This window comes from Lactuca virosa, chromosome 9 (assembly GCF_052849685.1).
Source record: "Lactuca virosa cultivar CGN04683 chromosome 9, Lactuca_virosa_CGN04683_v6, whole genome shotgun sequence".
Taxonomy (NCBI): Eukaryota; Viridiplantae; Streptophyta; class Magnoliopsida; order Asterales; family Asteraceae; genus Lactuca; species Lactuca virosa.
In genome coordinates, this window is record NC_136434.1 from 86,762,986 (window position 1) to 86,785,947 (window position 22,962).

A 22,962-nucleotide genomic window follows, 5' to 3' on the forward strand; every position below is an offset into this window, starting at 1 on the left:
GAATGACCGAAAGGAGGAACGTTTGGGCAAAACGTTAGTGTTTGGTACAAACGGTCATGGACTGAAGGTATTCCAAGATCGTATTTGGGTACCTAAGTCAGGAGGAATAAGAGATCTTCTGATGGAAGAAGCTCACAAAACCATGTACTCAATTCATCCTGGCAGCACTAAAATGTATAGGGACCTGAAACCCTATTACTGGTGGCCGACGATGAAGCTGGACATTGCGAAGTATGTGGCGGAGTGTGTGACCTGTGCAAGAGTCAAGGCACAACATCAGAAACCATACGAGAGTTTAGAACCTTTACCTGTGCCTATGGGTAAGTGGGAAGACATCACTATGGATTTCGTCACTAAACTGCCCAGAACAAAGAATGGTCACGACATGATTTGGGTGGTCGTTGATCGCTTCACTAAGAGTGCGCACTTCATAGCAGCCAATGAGAAATGGTCTATGGATAAGCTTGCGAATTCTTACGTAAAGGAAATTGTGAGGCTTCACGGTGTTCCGTTAACGATTGTTTCAGATCGTGACAGCCGTTTCACCTCAAGATTTTGGAAAAGTCTACAAGAGGAATTGGGTACCAAGTTGTGTTTAAGTACAGCTTACCATCCACAGACTGATGGTCAGAGCGAACGAACGATACAAACACTTGAAGATATGCTGAGAGCATGTACCCTAGAATTCCAAGGTAACTGGGACGAACACTTACCTTTGGTAGAATTTTCCTACAATAATAGTTTCCACTCGAGCATAAAGATGGCACCTTATCAAGCTTTGTATGGGCAGAAGTGTCGTACACCGTCTTGTTGGCTTGAGGCTGGGGAAAAGCAGTTTATGGGACCGGAGATAGTCCATCAAACTGCTGAAAAGCTGAAAATAATCAGGGAAAGAATGTTAGCAACTCAGGATCGTCAGAAGAGCTATGCTGACAAGAAAAGACGACCGATGACTTTTGAAGTTGGAGATTCGGTTTTGCTTAAAATTTCGCCGTGGAAGGGACTTATAAGGTTTGGTAAAAGGGGAAAGTTAAGTCTAAGGTTTATTGGACCGTTTAAAGTTCTTCAGAGGATTGGGAACCAAGCTTACAAGCTCGAATTACCCGAAGAACTGAATGGAATTCATAACACTTTCAATGTATGTTATTTGAGGAAGTTCACGGGTGAAGTTCCCGATATAATTCCGATTTCTGAGTTAAGAATTGATGAGAACAAAAGGTTAATTGAAGAACTAGAGGCAACCGTTGACCGAAAGACTAAGAAATTACGACGCAAGATGGTCAAATTGGTGCTTGTCCGATGGAAACATGCGAATGGGCCAAATCTCACCTGGGAAACGGAGAGTGACATGATGAGTCGCTATCCGCATTTGTTTGTTGATGTGTGATTCTGGGGACGAAATCATTCTAAGGTGGAGAGAATTGTAACGCCCGTGTTTCTGGGCTAGGCATTAATGTCGTTGTAATAGTCTAGGTTAACCTTTGTAACTCATTTTGAAATAATAAGAATGTATTATTTGAGTATTATATGTTTATTGCTTAATTGTGTGATTTAAATGAATTAAGGATAAAAATAAGCGATAAAATAAAATATTAGATAGCCCGATATCTATGAAGGAAGTTGTAGTGGTCGTGGCAAGGTTTCCGAATATATAAAGAATGCCGAAATCCGAGTTATAACGAAGAAGTTATGACCTGTCGATGTTTCGCGACAGAACCGACACGGCACTGTATGACAAAAAATACGAATTTAAGATAGAGCGATATTTAGCCTTAGTGATCTAAACGGAATTCGAAGAGTTCATTAAACCGAGAGCGTGCATAAAAAGAACGTCTAAATCTGACTTTGTATGAGGAAGTTATGATTTTTCTAAGTTTCGACTTAGCGGTATGCAGCCCGAAACTCGAATTTGAGATCGAGTGATTTTTAGCCGAAACAATCTAAACGGGAAACGATCGTTAGTAGTCCAACGGTGAAAAGACAGACGAAAACGGACGTCAGATGAAGAAGTTGTGATTTTATAACGGAGTTTTCCTGTCTCGGCCTACTAAAAATAATAGAATAAAAATAAAGTCAAAATTTGACGACGGAGTCTAAATGAAAGTTGTAGATCTTAGTCTCACCTACACGTAGATATAAAAAATGTCGAAAACGGAGCTCGTATGAGGAATATATGATTTTCTGAAGTTTTTAAATAATTGAAATATATAAATTTAATTATTTATTCGGATAATATCCGAAGAGCTGACTCACCTGATCTAATCCGAAAGGTACGCTCAGCGTACTAGGTGTACGCCCCGCGTACATGTCGACACCGAGGTACGCCCTGCGTACGAGATGGTTACGCGCAGCGTACTGCTGCATTGCTCGGTCCAGAAGAGTCCATGTCGCCCCACCCGAAGTTCGCCACCTGGAAGCCTGATCCGAACTACGCCCCGCGTAGAGCTTCGTACGCCTAGCGTACGTGCGAGGTTCAGCCCCTATAAAAGGGCATGCGAGGCTGCCGATCTTTTTGCTCAAAAATTCTTCTCTCTCTCCCATATTTTATCGTTTTGCGTGCAAGAAATACCCCGAAGCCCCGATATCATTCCCGAGACCCGAAGCAAGTCCCGAAGCCCCGAGGATCCCGAGAAGTAAAGTTTCCGAACCGAAAGTCTGCCCGCAAGAAGCCCGGTTTTCATTAAAAACATCCCGGTTTTATCGGAAACGATTGTTTTAAGAGACGAGGTGCTGTCCGATCATCGTCTTATCAAGTGAGTGTATTTTCGTTTTCTTCTAACACATAGATATGAAGTATTCTTTATAAAATACGTGCTATGTGTTTATATATTATTTGTTTATTTGAACTAGTTGTTGAATGGATGTTTTGTACAGGTTTTAAGCTGTATATAAATGTATATATTTTATCTACTAATATGTTGGGTAGAACATGGGTAGACAGTTGGTGTGTGATAAAATAAAATGATGAGAGGCCTCGATGTTGTTGTTGATCTAGTCATCTAGCGGAGTATGGATGACGACCACAGACTCTTTCTAGACAGTCCAGTGGAACGCTAGCAGGCTCATAACCTGTAGGTGTTGTGAACGATGTGTTCACCGGTGTACTCTATCCCCCTCATGGTTGCCTTTAGGACATACATTGTTAAGGAAACCCCTTTGCAGTAATGTCCGTCCCGATGAAAATCCTAGATTAGGTCCGTTGTAATAGTTGTTGTTTTAGGGACATAAAGTGAGGATAACGGGAATGGGTAATCGGGTTATTGTTGGTCATTGAACTAAATATAATTATGTATTGTGGGTTGAAAACCCTATATGCTCACCAGGCTCCCAAGCCTGACCCACTCAGTTTTTCTTTGTATTACAGGTAGTGGCACGAGAGCATAAGTTGGATGACATTGTCAAGATATTTTTGGATTATAGACCAGTAGTTATATGTAACTGTTGTAAGGTCTATTTTGTATTGTTTATGCTTTTGGTCTGTATCGGAACATGACATCCCGAGGTTTTTGTTATATAATGAAAATACATTTCTTTAATGAAATGCTTTGATAAATTCTTATCATATTTTTTTTTGGGAACAAATCCCGCAACTCTTTTAATTAAAGGATTACTCTGATTTTATTTAAAAGCATAAATTAAATTGGTCTTTTCTGGCCGTGATTTTGGGGATGTCACAAAAGTAACTATCTTGGCCTTTAATTGATTAGACCTCTTTTCTTGGAAGTAAATGGTCACTTTTGGTGCCAAAAGGGTGTCATCCTATGATCTAGACTTGTCACAAGGATATGGTTCTAGATCTGGACACCTCTAGGTCTTCAATGACATAAATTTGCTCACTTTATCCAGCTTAGGCCCTTTCCATGCACTAAAACCTTGTTGGAACCTTAGTTTTGGTGTTTTAGCCTTGTGCGGCCTTGCATGCACGTAAAGTTTGCAACTTTATGTGGTAACTACACTAGGAGAAGTTGGATCTGAAGTGTGGGACCTTGGATCCCACTTGAAAGGACTGAACACAAAAAGGGATAAAGGAACTCGACGAGTTGCTTAGCCAACTCGACGAATCGGGTAGGGTTTACACGGTTTCGAGATTCTGAGTGAGCTCAGTGAAGGATTAGAGTTTTGGTCTGCATGAGTTTTTGGTCTTCTGGACATTTAAAGAACTCGATGAGTTACTTAGGTGACTCGGCGAGTTGACTCAGGATTCAGTGGAATGGACTCTAAAGGAACTCGACAAGTTACTGGATGCACTCGACGAGTTGAGGTCAACATGGACTGTTGACCTTGACTTTGACCAGGGTTGACTTTGAGGGTATTTATGGTATTTTGGGATTGTGGCAAGTTAATCACATGACGCTTATAGGCAGTTGAGTTGGAGTTGTTCGTTGTATTTATCGGACCTTATCTTGTCAGTTCAGCATTCACGAGAAGTGAGTTTTCTCACCATACCAATGAGTCTAAGGCACCAAGGCCGTCCCATTCTATGATATGTGGATTGTCGATTTATTTTGCGTTATGTTAGTATGACATTTTCATGGAAGACCCCGGGGGGTTCTCGTGGCAGTAGATTGAGACCATGTGGGGGTCCCCATGGCATTTGGTGTAAGACCTTGGAGGGTTTCCATGGCATCCTAGTATATTTGCATGATTAGTTTGTATGATATTTGCTTTTTAGTGAAGACCATGTGGGGGTTACCATGGCAGTTAGTGAAGACCATGTGGGGGTGCCCATGGAAGGAAGTTAAGACCACATGGGGGTTCCAGTGGCACTAGGTGTAAGACCCGGGAGGGTTTCCATGGCTTCCCTATATGTGTGTATGCATGGCTATTGTGGTATATGTAGCTTTTATAGCTAATATGATTATGTGGATTGTGTGGGGTATGCTCTGGGGAACTCACTAAGCATTAGCTTATAGTTTGTAGATTTGTTTCTGGTACATCTGAGCCTAAGGGAAAGGGCAACGCTTGATGATGCGGCATGCATTCTCTCTCATGCGTTTTTATGGGACACTCTGATGATTTGAAATAATATTGTTATTGTTATGAATTTGAAAACAATTGTATTTGAGATTTTATGGTTTATGGAAAGTGTTTTGGCTATTTAAAAATGAAAAAAATTCTTTTGAAAATTGGGTTGTTACAAGTTGGTATCAGAGCCTTGGTTTCAGGGATTCGGGCACACTCTCGGGTGTGTCGGGACTCAAACTAAGGAAATGGTAGAATTGTTTTCAAAAAAATAAAAGTTAAAATTTCTTAACTGGAAAAGAGGAGAGTGCAATGCGCGTGATCGACCGAGCCAAGTAAGTAGGTCCCCAATATGTTAGCCATGTTATACTGATATTTTCCTTATGATAATTGTATGAATCTTGCTATGTGTATGCTTTTAAAATTGTATACGGTTAGGAGCTTATAGCCTTAGAATGATTGATTTGGCCTTATTTCCTGTTCCTTGTCTGGTTGTGGTCCTAGGGTAGAATCTATTATTCGAAAGTCTACTTGATCCTTTTCTGTGTATAATTTGCATGCATAAGGGCAACCTGTTATGATTGAGTTCTGGTTTGATATGAATGGAGGAAATCTTAGGTTAGCCTAGGATTTGAGCTATGTGGTATCCTATGAGATATGATTTGTTATGGGACGAATTAGAGTTATCAGGTAGAGCCTTGGGGAAGGTACATGTAGGTGTGGAAGGTAGTATTGGGCCCGTACTACTGAAAGCATAGGACCTATACTCGAACCAATGTTAGATCTGGAAGCTCCAAGGAGGACCGGTGTGGGAGGATCCCCTATTTGGATATCTTGATCATTATGATTTATGAAATTGCAGTTCAGTATGGTGGTGACACGACATGGAGATGGGGGATCAGGATCGAGATCTGGGTCGGGCGACGGTACCGAGCCCATTGATGAGAGGCTGCGCGAGCTCACTGCAGCCGAGGCGACGAGGGGCATCCTTGACGCTACCCCGGTGATTTTTGGGACAGTTAAGGAGTGTATGATGGAGATCATGGAGGAGAGGCTTAGGGCATTCAGAGCCGAGATTGCTGCGGGCCAGGTCGGGGCCCGAACTCCCTCGTTCCGGGAGTTCAAGGCGTGCGGGGCACCAGAGTTTTTCGGGGTCACGGACCTCATTGTTAGCCGACGCTGGGTGGCGGACATAGAGAATGCCCAACACACGATTTCTTGCCGTGATGCAGCGAAGGTGGGGTTTGCTTCATGTATGCTGAGGAATCGGGCCCGAGACTGGTAGGGAGAGGTGACTAGCCAGGTGGGAGCAGCCGGTGTGGCTAAGATGACATGGGCCGAGTTTTTCAGATGATTTGATCTGGAGTTTGCACCAGCTATTGAGGTGCATCGGTTGGTGAGGGAGTTTCAGGATCTCCAGCAGACCACCGAGACTGTGGCGGAGATTACCACCAAGTTTTGGAAACGAGCATTGTTGATCCCACAGTATGCTACAGACGAGGATATGAGGAGGACGAGATATCATTCCATGCTGAGGGATGATATCCGAGAGTTTGTGAGATTTACAGGGTGCAAAACCCTGAATGAGATGGTGAAGAAGGCCCGTGAGCGGGAGATGGAGTTGGACTTCTGCACCAAGCGGAAGCCTGAGCAGGCAGAGACAACAGTAGATCAGGCTAAAAATCCTAAGACCTCGAATTCATCCAGTAGGGGCCAGCAGGGCCGTGGCCGGTGTGCCAAGTGTAGGAGATTTCATGGTGGAGTTTGTCTTGGGACGGGCTCGATATGTTATACGTATGGTCAGCCGGACCACGTGAGCAGGGATTGCCCCAAGAAGGGCTTGATTTGTTTCCAGTACAACCAGACTGGCCATAAAAAGGCAGATTGTCCGAGGTTGCAGGGAGGGGGAGGAGTAGTGGCGGCGTCTGCGCCCGCCAAGATGAGGATCACCGATGGCCGCCCTGCTAAGGCGGATGATCCTGCGGTAAAGAGCCGCGCATTTCAGTTGACTACCGAGGAGGCTCGGGCAGCGCCAGACGTTGTGGCTGGTACGTGTTTATTCTTTCCTGCTCTATATTTATTGCATTGCTTATGTGTATATTTGTGCTCATGAATAGGGACCTTTTTGGTCAATGGTATGTCGGCTCACGTGTTATTCGATTCGGGTGCTACCCGATCGTTTGTGTCTCTTGCACTTAGCAAGAAGTTTTAGGATACGTCGGGGACCTTGAATTCCCCGCTTGAGGTTGAGATTGAGGACGACCGCACCGTGAGTGCTGCGATGGTGTATCGGCACTGTGTCCTGAATGTGCTTGGGGAGAGGTTTCATGTTGATCTAGTCCCGATATCGTTGCGAGGGTTGAAGGTGATTGTTGGGATGGACTGGTTGGGGGCCAATGGGGCCATGATAGATTGCGAGCGCCAGTTGGTGAGCGTTTGAACCCCAAGTGGGGGAGAACTAGTTATTCATGGAGAGAGGGCCTCGTAGGGGCCAACTCTCTGTTCAGCTGCGAGGGCTAGGAGATTTTTGCAGTAGGGTTGTACGGGATTTTTAGCATATATCTCGGATACGAGGATTGAGACCACAATGGATTTGGGCAGCGTACCGGTTGTACATGAGTTACGGGATGTCTTTCCCGAGGAGTTACCTGGAGTGCCTCCGGAGAGGCAAGTGGAGTTTCGCATTGATTTGGTGTCGGGTGTCGCTCCAATAGCCAAGGCACCGTACCGGCTAGCTCCGCCCGAGATGCAGGAGCTATCTATGCAGCTTCAGGAGCTGCTAGACCGAGGGTTTATCTGTCCGAGCGGTTCCCCGTGGGGAGCTCCGATCCTATTCATGAAAAAGAAGGACGGGTCACACAGGATGTGTATTGATTACCAAGAGCTGAACAAACTAACGGTGAAAAACCGCTACCCGGTACCAAGGATCGACGATTTGTTCGATCAACGGCAGGGTGCGTCTTGGTTTTCCAAGATTGATCTTCAGTTGGGGTACCATCAGATGAGGATTTGGGATGAGGATATACCGAAGACAGCTTTCAGGACTCGGTATGGGCACTATGAGTTTGTGGTGATGCCATTCGGGCTCACCAATGCCCCAGCATCGTTCATGGATCTCATGAACAGAGTGTGTAGACCGATGCTGGATCGGTCAGTGATCATTTTTATTGATGATATCCCGGTCTATTATAAGACCAAGGAGCAGCATGAGCAACATCTGAGGGATGTATTGGAGACACTGAGGGCGGAGAGGATTTATGCCAAGTTCTCCAAGTGTGATTTCTGGCTGCAAGAGGTACAGTTTCTGGGGCACATCATCAACCAAGAGGGTATTTTGGTTGATCCATACAAGATTGAGGCAATGATGCGGTGGGAGGTGCCGAAGAATGCATCAGAGATTCGTAGCTTCTTGGGTCTAGCAAGGTACTATCGGAGATTCATTCGGGATTTCTCCAAGATTGAGGTGCCTTTGACTCGGTTGACCTAGAAGAATGTGACTTTTAGGTGGGGTCCGGATCGACAGTTGGCTTTTGAGACCTTGAGACAAAGGTTATGTGAGGCTCCGATTTTAGCACTACCCAATGGGTTGGATGATTTGGTGGTGTACTGTGATGCGTCTATCACATGTTTAGGCGCTGTACTGATGCAGAGAGGGCATGTGATCGCATAAGCCTCGAGGCAGTTGAAGCCTCACGAGGCGAACTACCCCACTCACGACCTGGAATTGGGGGCAATGGTGTTTTCCCTCAAGATTTGGAGGCACTATTTGTATGGAGTTCGGTGCACCATCTTCACTGATCACAAAAGTTTGAATTATTTGTTTGATCAGCAGTACCTGAACATGCGGCAGAGGAGGTGGTTGGATGTACTGAAAGATTATGATTGTGAGATCTTGTACCATCCGGGGAAGGCCAATGTAGTGGCCGATGCTTTGAGCCACAAAGCGGCAAGTGCACTAATCGGGAATGTTTGTTTGAGGATGATGGCGATCTCTCCATTGTTGGACATGATAAAGCAAGCTCAAGTCGAGGGTGTGAAGAAAGAGAAATGGAAGATAAAGCGGATTCGGGGTCTGTATCCCTTATTTGCTCGGGATAGCAGAGGTCTTCTGACACCGTGTGGCCGGGTGTGGGTACCGGTGACTGGGGGAGTGAGACAGAGGCACACAAGTCCAAGTTCTCTATACATCCGGGGGCTACAAAAATGTATAGAGATTTGAGACTGAGCTATTGGTGGCCCTGTATGAAGTGGGAGATCAATTGGTTTGTGGAGCGGTGCTTGACCTGCAGAAAGGTCAAGGCCGAACATCTGCGGCCGCGTGGCAAGGTTCATCCGCTACCCATTCCTATGTGAAAAGTGGGAGGAGATCACTATGGACTTCATCACAAAGTTTCCAAGGACAGCGAGGGGCGTGGACGCCATATGGGTTATTGTGGATAGGCTGACGAAGAGTGCCCACTTTATTCCAATCTCTGAGAGTATATCCATTGAGAAATTGGTGGATATTTATGTGCGAGAGGTGGTGGCTAGACACGTAGTGCCAGTGTCAGTAGTCTTGGACTGGGATGTCCGATTTACATCTAGATTCTGGAAGAAATTCCACGAGGAACTGGGCACTCAGTTACATTTTAGCACAACGTACCACCCCAGACAGATGGCCAGAGTGAGAGGGCGATCCAGACACTTGAGGATATGCTTTCGGCATGCGTGTTGGATTTTGGTGGGAGTTGGGATACATACCTCCCATTGGGAGAGTTTTCATACAACAATGGTTATCATGCCAGTATCGACCGACCTCCGTTTGAGATGTTGTATGGTCGGAAATGTAGGACACCGGTTTGTTGGGTTGATGTTGGACACCGAGTCATGGGGAGCACCGATGTAGTGCTCAAGACTACCGGGCTGATTCAGCAGGTGCACGACCGGCTACGAGTCGCACAGAGCTGTTAGAAAAGTTATGTTGACCGACGGCGATCGGATCTTGAGTTCCAGATGGGGGACTTTGTGTTACTAAAAGTGTCGCCATGGAAGGGAGTCATCAGGTTTCGGAAGAGAGGCAAGTTGGGGCCCCGATATATTGGACCGTTTAGGATTACTGCCCGGGTGGGAAATGTGGCCTATCGCTTGGATCTGTCGGATGAGCTTAGCCAGATATACAACACCTTCCATGTGTCATAGATTTGGAAGTGTGTCGCCGACGAGGCCGCAGTTGTTTCTCTGGACGACATTCAGGTGGTCGAGAGCCTGAACTACATTGAGAGGCCCATGGCGATTTTGGATAGGAAGACCAAGGTTCTTTGGAACAAGGGGTGAAGTTAGTAAAGGTGCAATGGAAGCACCGAAGGGGCTCCGAATGGACATGGGAGCCAGAGGAGGAGATGAGAGATCACTATCCGGACTTACTTGTGTCAGCATACTTCAAGGATGAAGTCTAGTTCAAGTGGGGGAGATTTGTAACACCTATTATAGGTATTATTTAATTTTCTAAGTTTTTAGGGTTTTGTGCTAGGACTCGACGAGTTAGGGAGATCCAACTCGTCGAGTAGAGGTCATTGTGAGGACGCGGGACTTCGGATCTACTCGACGATTCGGAAGGCCCCGACTCGACGAGCATACACTGTAAAGGGAAACCCTACTTTTTAGGGGTTTGTACCCTATTTAAAGAACTTATGGCTCATTTGCAGCCTCTTCCATCGTTCACACGGCCCAGAGAAAACCTAGTTTGAGCCTTACACCTTCTTGAGTGAGAGAGAGAGAGAGAGAGCTTTAGAGAGTGATTTTGGTGTGGTTGTGAAGGATTTTGGAGGTTAAAGAAGAAGGAGCAAAGAGAGAAGCAGTAGATCCGACATTTACTCTGTATTAGCAACCATCCGGAGGTATAAAGTTCCTATCTTGACATTTAATTGATTAGATCTCTTTTCTTGGAAGTAAATGGTCACTTTTGGTGCCAAAAGGGTGTCATCCTCGGATCTGTACTTGTCACAAGGATATGGTTCCAGATCTGGACACGTCTAGGTCTTCAATGACATAAAGTTGCTCACTTTATCCAGCTTAGGCCCTTTCCATGCACTAAAACCTTGTAGGAACCTTAATTTTGGTGTTTTAGCCTTGTGAGGCCTTGCATGCACGTAAAGTTTGCAACTTTACGTGGTAACTACACTAGGAGAAGTTGGATCTGAAGTTTGGGACCTTGGATCCCACTGGAAAGGACTGAACACAAAAAGGGCTAAAGGGACTTGACGAGTTTGCATAGCCAACTCGACGAGTCGGTTAGGGTTTACCCGTTTTTAAGATTCTGAGTGAGCTCAGTGAAGGATTAGAGTTTTGGTATGCATTAGTTTTTGGTCTTCTGGACATTTAAAGAACTCAACGAGTTACTTAGGCGACTCGACGAGTTGACTCGGGATTCAGTGGAATGGACTCTGAAGGAACTCGACGAGTTGCTGGATGCACTCGACGAGTTGCTGGATGCACTCGACGAGTTGAGGTCAACATGGACTGTTGACCTTGACTATTGACCTTGAATTTGACTAGGGTTGACCAGGGTTGACTTTGAGGGTATTTATGGTATTTCGGGATTGTGACAAGTTAATCACATGATGCTTATAGGCAGTTGAGTTCGAGCTGTGCGTTGAATTTATCGGACCTTATCTTGTCAGTTCAGCATTCACGAGAAGTGAGTTTTCTCACCATACCAATGGGTCTAAGGTACCAAGGCCGGCCCATTCTATGATATGTAGATTTTCGATTGATTATGCGTTATGTTAGTATGACATTTGCATGGAAGGCCCCGAGGGGTTCCTGTGGCAGTAGATTGAGACCATGTGGGGGTTCCCATGACATTTGGTGTAAGACCTTGGAGGGTTTCCATGGCATCCTAGTATATTTGCATGATTAGTTTGTATGATATTTGCTTGTTAGTGAAGACCTTGTGGGGGGTTCCCATAGCAGTTAGTGAATACCATGTGGGTGTTCCCATGGCAGGAAGACCATGTGGGGGTTCCCATGACAGGAAGTTAAGACCACGTAAGGATTCCAGTGGCACTAGGTGTAAGACCTGGGAGGGTTTCCATGGCTTCCCTATATGTTTGTATGCATGGCTTTTGTGGTATATGTAGCTTTTATAGCTAATATGATTATGTGTTTATGTGGATTGTGTGGGGTATGTTCTGGGGAACTCACTAAGCATTAGCTTACAGTTTGTGGATTTGTTTCAGGTATATCTGAGCCTAAGGGCAAGGGCAAGGCTTGATGACGCGGCATGCACTCTCTCTCAGACATTTTTATGGGACACTCTGATGATTTGAAATAATATTGTTATTGTTATGAATTCGAAAACAATTGTATTTGAGATTTTATTGTTTATGGAAAGTGTTTTGGCTATTTAAAAACGAAAAAAATTCTTTTGAAAATTGGGTTGGTACATGAGGTTTGAGTGGATGGTTAGGGTTAGAGCCTTTACACGAAGATGATTTGATCGCACTTTCCTGCTTAAAGCATCTGCTACGACATTTGCTTTACTAGGATGAATATGAATTTCACATTCATAATCATTTGGTAATTCGACACACTTTCGTTGTCTCATAGTGAGCTCCTTCTGGTCGAAGATGTGTTGGATGATTGTATGGTTAGTGAACACGACACACTTCGTTCCATAGAGGTAGTGTAGTTGGTCTTGTTTGGATTAAGTTGTCTAATACGTATGCAATGACTTTTTTCTTTTGTATCAGCTCGCATCTCAACCCTTGGTGAGAGGCGTCGCAGAATACTGAAAAGTCTTTTTTTCCCTATGGAAGGGACAAAATTGGTGCACTGCACAATAATTGTTTCAATTTCGAGAAGGTAGGCTCTTGGCCGTCTCCCCAATCAAATTTCGTGTCCCTCTGGGTTAGAGCAATGAGAGGCTTGGCAATCTTGGAGAAGTTATTAGTGAATCTACGATAATAGCCTATAACCCTAAGAATTGGTGTACTTCAGTTGGTGTTGTTGGTCCGTCCGAATAGCATAACCAGAAACTTGTAGTGACTGTACCGAGTCATGAATGTCGTCTTTGGAATTAGTACTTCTTGCACTCTGAGTTGGTGGTAGCCGGATCTTAGATCGATCTTTGAGTAGTAACTAGATCCTTGTAGCTGGTCGAACATGTCATCGATCCTCGAGAGTGAATATCAGTTCTTGATGGTGAGTTTTCTCAACTCTCGATAGTCGATGTATATCCTAAACGATCTATCCTTCTTTTTGAAAAACAATATCAGAGCTCCTCATGGAGAGAAGCTTGGCCGGATAAAGCCTTTGTCAAGAAATTCTTGGAGTTTACTAGAGAGTTCTTGCATTTCCGATGGAGCCAGCCGATAAGGAGATATTGCCATAAATGTTGTACCCGGGATTAGGTCGATTTGGAATTCGACCTGTCTGACTGGAGGTACTCCAGTTAGATCTTATGGAAATATGTCCAGGTAATTGCACACTTGTGTTATGTCTTTGACTTCCTTAATTTGCATGATTTATGGTTAATCATGCTTTTAAACTTATAGAAAAATAAAGCTTCTATGGACACCAATATCAAATAATGTTGAAGCATAAATATTGTTGATAGGAAACGTACTAGTAACCACAGTCGGTTCCTGACAAGCATCTCCAACACCTATCATGAATGCTATCATGAATGCTCTTCCTTTTCCACCCTGATTCTTCAGTTTCGGGAAGTCCTTCTTGAATGCCTTGGTTGATTGCACTCAAAGCAACTTCGGCTTCTTTCTGCAACAGTGGTTAAGATTGTGTCATTCGGGGCCTTTCTACAAAACTTGAGGTGTGACCTCTTAAGTTATAGATGTTGCAATCCATGTAATTTTCGACACAATGAAAATTGCACTTGGTACAGTGGGGTAAATTCCTACAGTAAGGCTTTGATTGAGTGGGTGTGTTTGTGATTATAGTGTACACATCCATAGGTTTTGGATTGGGTTTGCGATGCTTGAAGTTCCCTTTTGACTTGCCATGGAACTTCCTTTTTTGTACTCCTAACTTGGTTCTTTTCAGTTTGCGGGGTTATGGAATCCTGACTGATACACTACTCAGTCAATTGATAGGCCAACTGCTTGGCACTACCAAAGGTAGTGGGTCTAGATGCAGTAGCCAGACCTTGAACTGGTGAAGCTAATCCTCAGATGTACTTTTCGGTCTCTTTGTATTACGGGTTCGCCATTCATGGGCCAAGGTTTGCGAGGTCGTTAAATCGGGAGGTGTAAGCAGTTACCACAAATTCTCTCATGGTAAGGTTCCAAATTATAGATATTGATGAATTCCAGAAATCCTACAAATTTCCAAATTATAAAGAGAGAATTTTGGAGTGTAACGCCCCGTTCCCGGTACGTATTTAATATATTAAAGTATTCATTTTGTAAGAGCTACTCAACGAGTTGATAGCCCTAACTCGTCGAGTAGATGCCAGCTTGGCCGTGGGATTTAAATGGTTTACTCGACGAGTCAGAACCTGGACTCGGCGAGTAGGTCCATCAGGGGGAAACCCTAATCTTCAGGGTTTTCACCCTATTTAAGCATCATATCTGGCCTCCACCCCAGCCTCCATCACCTCCAAACCCTATTATCGAAACTCTAATCCACCTTGAGTGATTTGGAGCTTGTTCTTGCCATTTTTGAGTGTTGTTGTGTATTATGAAGCTTGTGGATGGAGAAGAAGATAGAAGGTTCAAAGGGGTAGAAGTAGATCCAGGAGCTACACTTCATTCACATCAATTTCTAGTAATAAAGCCTCAAACTTGATCATTCTCTTCTTGGATCTATTTATGACCTCTTTTGAGGATTTTTGGTCCAAGATTTGCTAACTTGTGGGTAAGGATTGACCCATGAGCTGTCCTTCCAGATCTAGTGCCTTGAGAGGCTATGAGGAAATAAAGGTGCAAACTTTATGCCCTTAGAGTCTTCATGCAAGTGCTAAAGAAGTATTTATGGCCTTTTGAGCCCAAAAGGGCCATGCATGGAAGCGAGCTTGAGACTTTCAACGATCATCTGATAGCTAGACCTTAGATTTAGGTTTGCATGAGTGGATTTGAGATTCTAAGGCATGTTGGACAAGATTCATGTCCTAAAGGAATTAGGGTTTTGTCCAAACCCTTTAAGAAGAGTTATGAACAGGTAAAGTTGGAAACTTTACCCTTAGAATGGCCTTTCCAGTGAGCAAACGAACTAAGGAACATAGATCTGAATGGTAGGAGCTTAATCTATTGAGATGGCTCAATCAGACAGGGGAACTCGCCGAGTCCAGGGAAGGACTCGACGAGTCGAAGCGGGTTGTCCCAATCGTTAGGACATCAAGAACTCGGTGAGTCTGTTAAGGGACTCGACGAGTTGACTCAGCTGACCACGGGTTTAGGCGTTTAGGAACTCGACGAGTTAGGAGATAACTCGACGAGTTGGGTTGGCTGTCAGTTGACCTTGAATTTGACTTTGACTTTGGCCAGGGGTAAAATGGTCATTTTACCCTAAGGGAGGATTAGCAAATTCTGATTAAGTGTTATTATGGAATTAATAGCCTGAGAGTCGCCGGAGCAGCAGACAGGGATTCCTCGCTCAAGTTTTCAGCAGTCAGTCTTGTAAGGTGAGTCTTCTCCTGTAGGAATGGGTCTAAGGCACCAAGGCCGGCCCGTTTATGCGTGATTATATGTGTCGGGGTTAGCCCGATGTAGGTCTTATGTTCCAGACTCCGGTCTGATGTCGGGCGGGGCCCACTGCAGTTAGGATGCTTGATGTCTTTGTGATTCTTGCATGTGTCTGATTATGTGTTTCGAATTTAGTTCTGATACCGGCGCAAGCCCGAGACTCGTCGAGTAGGATCGCGATTGCTGACTAGGATTAATGAATGGACTCGACGAGTCAGAGGGTCGACTCGACGAGTCCGCGCTGTGGACAGAAACCCTAAATCTTTGGGCCTGCGCCCTATTTAAGAGTCCTTATGGCCTTCATTTGCGGCCACCCTTTCAAGGAAAAGAACCCTAGCATATTTGAGCGTGTGTAGTGAGAGAGAGACCCATCTTGAACCATTTGTTGTGATTTTGCTAAGGAGGAGAAGTGATCCAGCAAGAAGGACCAAAGGAGGTTGTTGTTCTGAGACTTTCAAGCAAGGAGGCTTCACTTTGAGGTAGCAATTCGCCCCTTTTCTTCTTTATTGTGTAGGCTTCTTGAATCAAGGGTTTCTTCACCCTTTCTTGAGTTGGAATAAGAGCATGAGAGGTCCCAATGTGAAATAGACCTTAGATCTGGACCTTGAGAGGTCCAGAGAGCCCCAAACATCCAGCTTTATGCAGTCCCTTTTTGGGTTTTAGATCATGGTTGTCATATTAGGGCTAATTCATCATATAGAGCCATATGAGTGTTGCATGAGCATAAAGTTTGGACCTTTACGTAACTTTTGAGTGTTAGAAGGCCAGATCTATAGGTTAGAGAAACAGATATGACCTCAGAAGGTCGTTTGAGCATTCTCATGGAAGAAACTCGCCGCGTCCATGAGCGGACTCGACGAGTCGGATCGTGTTGCACCACGATTCGTGATCAGTGGTAACCCGTCGAGAGAAAGGTTAACTCGACGAGTCGAGTGAGGCCTTAGGAGGATTCAGAGGACACGCATGGACTCGCCGAGTCACCCGAGTGCACTCGACGAGTCTGGTCAAAGTTGGACCGTTGACTGGGGTTGACTTTTAGGGTTTGGTCAACATTTGGACATTGGACCATTGGAGGGGTAAAATGGTCTTTTCCCCTTTTGAGAGAATATAGGGAGGAACTAGTCTAGCCTTTGAGATCCGTAATAATTAGAGATAATTACTTTGTGTGATTAGACGGAGGCTAGATCAGATATTCGAGTTCGAGACTTTCCGAGATTACCCGAGGTGAGTCTTCTCACTATACATTACCTAGAGTGGTAACTATGTGCAGACCGGAGGGTCTTATGTGTTATGTGTACATTGAGTTTATGTGCTTTGTGATATATGTATGCTATGTGTTATATAGACCGGACCGGAGGGTCCTACGATTTAGACCGGACCAAAGGGTCCAACGATTTAGACCGGACTGGAGGGTCCAACGAGCTAGACCAGACTGGAGGGCCCAACGAGCTACGGGGCTGGAGGGTCCCGCTGAGACACATTGACCGGAGGTTCATACCGAGTTATAGCCTCGAGTGGCTTATGTGTTGTATGTGGTATTTTGGGGAACTCACTAAGCATTTATGCTTACCGTGTTATGTGATATGTGTTTCAGGTACCAGCGAGGATCGCGGGAAGGCGCCGACATGATTTGTACACACTGGCAGAGGATTATGTTTTGAGATTCTGGGATATGTTTTATTATGATGACATTTGATACATGAGATTTTGAGAATATTATATGAGTTTTTGTTATGTGGAAAAATGAAAAATTGTTTTAAAATTTACGTCGTTACAAGTTGGTATCAGAGCCTTGGTTTGAGGGATTCGGATGCACCTTTGGGCGTATCCGAACTCAAACTGAGGATTTGAGAAATTTTGCATAAAAGAAACAATTTTTCTAAAAAGAGAAAAAAATTCTTGAGAAACGCAGAACGGAGCAGTGTGTACAATCAGCCAGCACCCGAACGGTGATTTCCCAAAATACCCTTACATTATGTGTTATGAGATATTATGTGATATGCTATGCATGCTAGAGTAGGCTAGGTATTCATAGTTAGGACTAGAGTGGGCCTGATTTGTGATGCCTTAGCCTAGGAGTTACTGCTACTATGAGATAATTCGAGAGTGAGTAGGTAGCAGCGAGGAGCTTATGAGTGGTCTACTGGAGGGTAGTCTGAGTTTAGTGAGATATAGAGTACTTGTGATCTGGGATCCTAGGAGGAGGACTTGGGGTGAATACCGATGCGTTGTGGAAGGTAGTATAGGGCCCGTACTACTGGAAACACCGGATCGGTGAGCAGTCCAAGTAAGAATCCTTAGGGTACTAAAGAACAAGTAGGGTTGAGTATCGAGTGCGAGTATACTTGAGCGAGTCTCTGACTTCTTTTGTGTTGTATTTCAGAGACATCATGGCTGGGACGCGCCACCACCTAGGGGGTAGTGGTACCAGTGATGAGGAGATCCGTAGGTTGATTCACAAGGAGGTGGCCGCAGCCATACGAGCGGAGATTCCTGAGATGTTTGGGTCTATCAAGACCACTTTGATTGAGACGTTTGACGAGCGGTATGCTTCTCTTACCGAGGCTTCTGTTGCTGTAGCCACCACAGCCGTCGCCGCTGCTAGGCCATAGGGGGGTGACTCGTTGATGTACCGAGAGTTCAGCAACACGAAGCCACCAGAGTTTGATGGGACTCAGGATCCGCTAGCCGCAATGAGGTGGATCTCTGACATTGAGGGATGCTTCTACACCTGTTCTTGTCTGGAGCATCTGAGAGTTCGGTTCGTACTGAACCAGCTTCGCTTGGGAGCGAAGGACTGGTGGAAGTTTGTTACGGCAGACTTCACTCCTGCAGAGATTACAACGGTGACCTGGGAGAGGTTCACCACCATGTTCCGAGATGAGTATGTTCCCCCGGTGGAGAGGGAACGATTGGCGCATGATTTCTTGTCCCTCAAGCAGGGAACGAAGTCCGTGACTGTGATTACACGGATGTTTCATGAGAGGGCGCTGTTTTTCCCTAAGCACGTGTCTACCGAGCAGGCACGTATGAGCCGATATCTGAGCATACTGAGGAGAGACATTCGTGAGTTCGTGGCGAACTCGACATACCGGACATTTTCCGAGCTCCAGACGAATGCCCGGAAGAGGGAGATTGAGCTAGAGACTCAGGCCAGGGAGGAGGCCGAGTCTCAGAGGAGGGATAGGCGGCTGGTACGGTCTCAGCCGACAGCCAAGTGGGCAAAGCCCGTTGATTCGAGATCTGGAGGTCCGAAGGGCCACACTTGCGGGAAGTGCGGCAAGAGCCATGATGGGGTGTGCAGAGCGGGTGTGTGCTACAAGTGTGGGAATGAGGGGCATATCGCGAGGTATTGCCCCAAGGGATTTTCGGTTTGCTTTCATTGCAACCAGACAGGCCATCGGAAGGCCGAGTGCCCACAGCTACTTCAGGGATCAGCACAGGGATCTGCACCTGCTGCTAGAGCTACCGAGGTCCGGCCAGCAAAGGCCGAGGCACCGAAGGCTCGCGGGAGAGCCTTTCAGTTGACAGCGGAGGAGGTCCGCGCAGCGCCCGATGTCGTGGCTGGTATGTATTCTTTTATTTACTTATTCTGAGTTTGAGACATTATGCTTATTCTGTGGTATGCTTAGGTACTTTTCTTGTGAGTTCTGTACCTTCTTTGGTGTTATTTGACTCGGGTGCGATTCGATCTTTCGTGTCATTAGCGTTTAGCCAGCACATCAGTACCCGGCGAGAGGCGTTGAGTCGACCCCTACGAGTTTCCATAGCTGACGAGCGAGCGGTTTATGCTACTGATGTGATTCGAGGATGTGTGCTCGAGATTTTCGGTGTTGAGTTCCCGATAGATCTGGTACCGATTGCGATGGGTGATGTCTGTGTCATCGTGGGCATGGACTGGTTGAGCCGATTTGGAGCTGTTATAGATTGCGAACGACAGTTGGTGACCATACGAGACCCTAGTGGGGGAGTGCTGACGGTGTATGGCGAGGGTACCCGATCTGGGTCAGCATTTTGTTCGGCTGCCAGAGCGAGACATAGTCTACAACAGGGCTGTAGAGGGTTTGTAGCCTATGTGATGGATACACGAGTTGCCGCAGAGAGGCCGAGTTCTGTTAGCGAGGTACCGATAGTGCGAGAGTTTCCGGATGTTTTTCCCGAGGAGTTGCCGGGTGTGCCTCCCGAGAGGCAGGTGGAGTTTCGCATCGATTTGATTCCGGGGGCAGCACCTATTGCCAAGGCACCCTATCGCCTTGCGCCACCGGAGATGCAGGAGTTATCCTCGCAGCTTCAGGAGCTGCTGGGGAAGGAATTCATCCGACCGAGTAGCTCGCCGTGGGGAGCGCCGATCCTTTTTGTCAAGAAAAAGGATGGTTCACACCGGATGTGCATTGATTACCGGCATTTGAACAAATTAACGGTCAAGAACCGTTATCCCTTACCGAGACTCGACGGTCTGTTCGATCAGTTGCAGGGTGCGTCTTGGTTTTCCAAGATAGACTTGAGGTCTGGATATCACCAGATGAGGGTGCGTGATGAGGATATCCAGAAGACAGCATTTAGGACTCGTTATGGGCATTACGAGTTCGTGGTGATGCCTTTTCGGCTCACAATTGCACCAGCGGCGTTCATGGACCTCATGAACCGAGTATGCAGGCCGATGTTGGATCGATCGGTGATTGTGTTCATCGACGACATTCTAGTGTATTCGAGGACCAGAGAGCAGCATGAGGAGCACCTGAGGGAGATCCTTAGAGTATTGAGATCGGAGAGGCTTTATGCCAAATTCTCCAAGTGTGATTTCTGGTTGCGAGAGGTCCAGTTCCTGGGACATCTCGTTAATCAGAATGGGATATTGGTCGATCCGGCCAAGATTGAGGCTGTCATGAGTTGGGAGGTGCCGAGATCCCCCACCGAGATCAGGAGTTTTCTGGGGTTGGCCGGCCACTATCGGAGATTTATCCGGGATTTCTCCAAGATTGTCGTTCCCCTCACCAGATTGACCCAGAAGGGCGTTGCTTTTTCTTGGGGTCCAAAGCAGCAGACCTCGTTTAAGGCCCTTCGCCAGAGACTATGCGAAGCCCCAATGTTAGCCCTTCCGGAGGGAATGGAGGATTTTGTGGTTTACTGTGATGCGTCTATATCAGGGTTGGGTGCGGTGCTTATGCAGAGAGGGCACGTGATAGCATACGCATCGAGGCAGCTGAAGCCTCATGAGACGAGGTATCCCACCCATGATTTGGAGTTGGGGGCAGTAGTGTTCGCCCTCAAGATATGGCGCCATTATTTGTATGGGGTTCGGTGTACTGTATACACGGACCACAAGAGTTTGAAGTATCTGATGGATCAGCCGAACCTGAATATGCGCCAGGGGAGATGGTTGGATGTGGTAAAGGATTACTACTGTGAGATCCTGTACCACCCGGGCAAGGCTAACGTGGTAGCCGATGCTCTAAGCCGTAGGGCGGAGAGTGCCCCGATTCGAGACATATGTATGAGGATGACGGCGATGACTCCGGTGTTGGATACTATTCGAGAGGCCCATGCAGAGGCTGTGAGACCGGAGAACCGTAAAAGGGAGCGGGTGCTTGGACAGGTGTCCGAGTTTGTGACGGATAGCCGAGGGCTCATGACCTTTCTTGGTCGGATTTGGGTGCCATATACGGGCGGGGCACGTAGCACTCTGATGGAGGAGGCGCATAGTTCGAGATTCTCGATCCATTCTGGGGCCACAAAGATGTATTTGGACCTGAAGAGAGACTATTGGTGGCCCTGTATGAAGAGGGATGTTGCATGGGTAGTAGAGAGGTGCTTGACTTGTCGTCGGGTTAAGGCTGAGCACCAACGTCCGCATGGCAAGTTGCAGCCACTAGAGGTTCCTCAGTGGAAGTGGGAACAGAGTTCTACGGATTTTATCACCAAATTGCCAAGGACCGCGAGGGGTGTTGATGCAATTTGGGTGATTGTGGACCGGCTGACGAAGAGCGCTCACTTCCTTGCTATCAGTGAGAGCTCTTATGTGGAGAGGTTAGCAGAGACATATATGAGAGAGGTGGTGTCGCGACATGGAGTGCAGATCTCGATTGTGTCAGACCGAGATGTACGTTTCACTTCCAGGTTCTGGAAGAAATTCCATGAGGAGTTGGGTACGAGATTGCATTTCAGTACTGCTTACCACCTACAGACGGACGGGCAGAGTGAGCGGACGCTTCAGACACTCGAGGAAATGCTTCGGGCATGTCTTATGGACTTTGGTGGAAGTTGGGACACATACCTACCTTTGGCTGAGTTTTCTTACAACAACAGCCACCATTCGAGTATTGGGAGGAGGTGTCGGACCCCCATCTGTTGGAGAGAGGTAGGGCAGCGAGTGATGGGTAGCACTGAGATAGTGCTTAAGACGACTGAGCAGATACAGCAGGTCAGACAGAGGTTACTGACAGCCCAGAGCCGTCAGAAGAGTTATGCAGATAGGCGGCGATCCGAGCTCGAGTTCCAGGTTGGAGATTTCGTACTCCTGAAGGTATCTCCTTGGAAAGGAGTGATCCGATTCAGGAAGAGGGGCAAGCTGGGGCCCCGATACATTGGTCCGTTCAGGGTGACCGCGAGGGTGGGTAAGGTAGCATACCGTCTGGAGCTACTCGAGGAGTTGAGTCAGATCCATGATACCTTCGATGTATCCCAGTTGAGGAAGTGTATAGCCGATGAGACGGCGGTTGTGCCGCTAGAGGATATTCAGGTGGACGCGAGTTTGAATTACATTGAGAGGCCGATCGCGATCTTAGATCGGAAGATCAAGGTTCTGAGAAACAAGGAGGTGCCCCTGGTTCAGGTCCAGTGGCAACATCGGAGAGGGTCCGAGCTGACCTGGGAGCCGGAGACGGAGATGCGGGATCAGCATCCGGAGTTGTTTGCAGAGTGAGACTTCGAGGGCGAAATCTGATTCTAGTGGGGGAGAATTGTAACATCCGGATTTCCAGGTATCATAATTGAGTGTTTAATTTTGAGTCAAGCAGAGGGACTCGACGAGTTGACGCCTAGACTCGGTGAGTAGGATCGCGACTGCTGACTAGGATTAATGAATGCACTCGACGAGTCGGAGGGTCGACTCGACGAGTCCGCGTTGTGGACAGAAACCCTAAATCTTTGGGCCTGCGCCCTATTTAAGAGTCCTTATGGCCTTCATTTGCGGCCACCCATTTAGAGAAAAGAACCCTAGCATATTTGAGCGTGTGTAGTGAGAGAGAGAGAGACATCTTGAACCATTTGTTGTGATTTTGCTAAGGAGGAGAAGTGATCCAGCAAGAAGGACCAAAGGAGG